The 2986-nt window shown below is 42.9% G+C and overlaps 1 pseudogene; it reads left to right on the forward strand.

The window, feature by feature from the left end:
* The first annotated feature begins 621 nt into the window (after positions 1-621).
* LOC109556890 (dihydrolipoyllysine-residue acetyltransferase component of pyruvate dehydrogenase complex-like) lies at positions 622-2221 on the forward strand (annotated as a pseudogene).
* The last annotated feature ends 765 nt before the right edge of the window (positions 2222-2986 follow it).

Consider the following 2986-nt stretch of genomic DNA (forward strand, 5'->3'; position numbering starts at 1 on the left):
AATTAAAAGACGCTTACTCCTTGGAAGAAAAGTTATGTCCAACCTAGATAGCATATTCAAAAGCAGAGACATTACTTTGCCAACAAAGGTCTGTCTAGTCAAGGCTATGTGAAAGTTGGACTGTGAAGAAGGCTGAGCACAAAAGAATTAATGCTTTTGAACTGTAGTGTTGGAGAAGACTCTTGAGAGTCCCTTGGACTGCAAGGAGATCCAACCAGTCCATTCTGAAGGAGATCAGCCCTGGGATTTCTTTGGAAGGAATGATGCTAAAGCTGGAACTCCAGTACTTTGGCCACCTCACGCGAAGAATTGACTCATTGGAAAAGACTCTGATGCTGGGAGGGATTGGGGGCAGGAGGAGAAGGGGACGACAGAGGATGAGATGGCTGGATGGCATCACTGACTCAATGGATGTGCGTCTCAGTGAGCTCCGGGAGTTGGTGATGAACAGGGAGGCCTGGCATGCTGTGATTCATGGGGTTGCAAAGAGTCGAACACGACTGAGTGACTGGACTGAACTGAACTGAAACCTACCCTAAAAGAAATACTGAAGGATCTTCTCTAAATGAAAAAGATGCAAGAATCTGTATGTTGCTTTTCGGATGTTGGGTCTGTGGCACTATGTGGCGCGTCTGTGCGCGACGGGCTCAAAATACACCAAGGACAGGATTCGGGGCTCAGTAGACTGCCTTGCAGGAGGAGCCGGGAGCTCCGTGCGTGACCCCGCAGGCTGGCTCGTCACAGCAGCAAGACCACAGGGTATGGCAGGGTCTCCGCACTGTGCGGCTGGAGCCCCATCTCTTGGGCCACACCATGGAATCGCGTCTTGCTGCAGCTCTGGGGATCACCTAGCCGCCGCTGGCATAGCCTACCCACGCATCAGAAGATTCCATTGCCTTCAGTTTTCCCTCCAATGCAGGCAGGCACCATAGCCCGCTGGGAAAAGAAGGAAGGAGAAAAAAATCAATGAGGGTGAACTAATTGCAGAGGTTGAAACTGATGAAGCTACTGTTGGATTTGAGAGCGTGGAGGAGTGTTATATGGCAAAGATCCTTGTTGCTGAAGGTACCAGAGATGTTCCAGTTGGAGCAATCATCTGTATCACAGTTGAAAAGCCTGAAGATATGGAAACCTTTAAAAATTACACACTTGATTCTTTGGCAGCATCTGCCCCACAAGGAGCCCCGGCATTAACCCCTGCCACTGCTGCTCCATCACCTGCACCTTCTGCTCAGGCTCCTGGTAGCTCATCTCCTACTCACATGCAGGTGGTTCTTCCTGCCCTCTCTCCCATCGTGACCATGGGCACAGTTCAGAGATGGGGGGAAAAAAAGTGGGTGAGGAGCCAAATGAAGGAGATTTATTGGCAGAGATAGAGACTGACAAGGCCTCTATAGGTTTCAAAGTGCAGGAAGAAGGCAAAAATCATGATCCCTGAAGGCACACGAGATGTCCCTGTAGGAACTCCACTCTGTATCATTGTAGAAAAAGAGGCAGGTATACCAGCGTTTGCTGACTATCGGCCAACTGAAGTAACTGATTTAACACCACCAGCACACCAGCTAGCCCATCCATCTTCAGGCCACTGGCCAGCTGCTCCAGCTGGACTAAAGGGAAGAGCGCTCCTTAGCCCGCTTGCAAAGAAGTTAGCAGCAGAGAAAGGGATTGACCTTACCCAAGTAAAAAGGACAGGACCAGATGGCAGAATCATTAAGAAGGAGATCAACTCCTTTGTGCCTATGAAAACTGCTCTCACTCTAGCAGCCGCTGTGCCTCCCCTAAGTCAAGGACTGGCTCCAGTTCCTACAGGTGTCTTCACAGATATCCCAGTCACCAACATTCGCCAAGTCATTGCACAGAAGTCAATGCAATCTAAGCAAACAATACCTCATTATTACCCTTCTATTGACGTAAATATGGGAGAAATTTTGTTGGTACGACAACAAAAAAGAAGATGCTACAAGGAAAAAGCAACATTTCCGTCAATGACTATATTATAAAAGTTTCAGCTTTGGCATGTTTAAAAGTTCCTGAAGGAAATTCTTCATGGTTGGACACAGTTGTAAGACAGAATCATGTTGTTGATATCAGTGTTGCAGTCAGTACTCCTGGAGGACTCATCACACCTATTGTATTTAATGCACATATAAAAGGACTGGAAACCGTTAAAAAAAAAAAAAGAAATAAAGGGAAAATCACAATAGGAAAGGTAAATAGATAAAAGAATTGAAGATCACTTAAACAAGTCAGTACACAGTTCAAAAAATAATCAAAAAATTTTAAAAGTGATTATAACTATAATAAACAGTAAAAACGTAAACTTGAAGATGTGAAATAGGACATCAAAATTACAAAATGTGGGGAGGGGAATAAAAAGGTAGATCTTTTAGAATGTGTTTGAACTTGAACAGCTATCAGTTTAAAGCAAGTGGATAGTTACGGGTCAACATACTTGAAGTCCATGGTAGCCACACAAAAAAAAAACATACAAAAGTTTTACAAGAACCAAAAAGAAAAGAACTCAAGCATGTTACAAAAGAAAATCATCAAACCACAAAAGGAAAAGACAAAATGAGGAAATTAATGAAGAACTAAAAAACAATGGAAAATAAGGATTAAAATGGTAAGAAGTACATACCTATCAATAATTACTTTTAAGTGTCAATTATCTAAACGCTCTGATCAAAAGACAGTGATTGAATACAAAAAAAAAAATAGATCAAGAACCTACAATATTCTGCTTACTCGAGACTCATTTTATGGCAAAACACACACACAGACTGAAAGTTAAAGAATGGAAAAGGTATTTCATGCAAATGGAAATGATAAGAAAGTAAGGATAGCATTAGCCATATGAGACAAAATCATCTTTAAAGCAAAGGCCACAAAGAAAGGATCATGTATATAAGGATAAAGGGATCAACACGAGAGGATATCACTGGTTAACATATACACACCCAACGTATGAGCACCTAAATACATAAAA

This window comes from Bos indicus, chromosome 3, assembly GCF_029378745.1.
Source record: "Bos indicus isolate NIAB-ARS_2022 breed Sahiwal x Tharparkar chromosome 3, NIAB-ARS_B.indTharparkar_mat_pri_1.0, whole genome shotgun sequence".
Taxonomy (NCBI): domain Eukaryota; kingdom Metazoa; phylum Chordata; class Mammalia; order Artiodactyla; family Bovidae; genus Bos; species Bos indicus.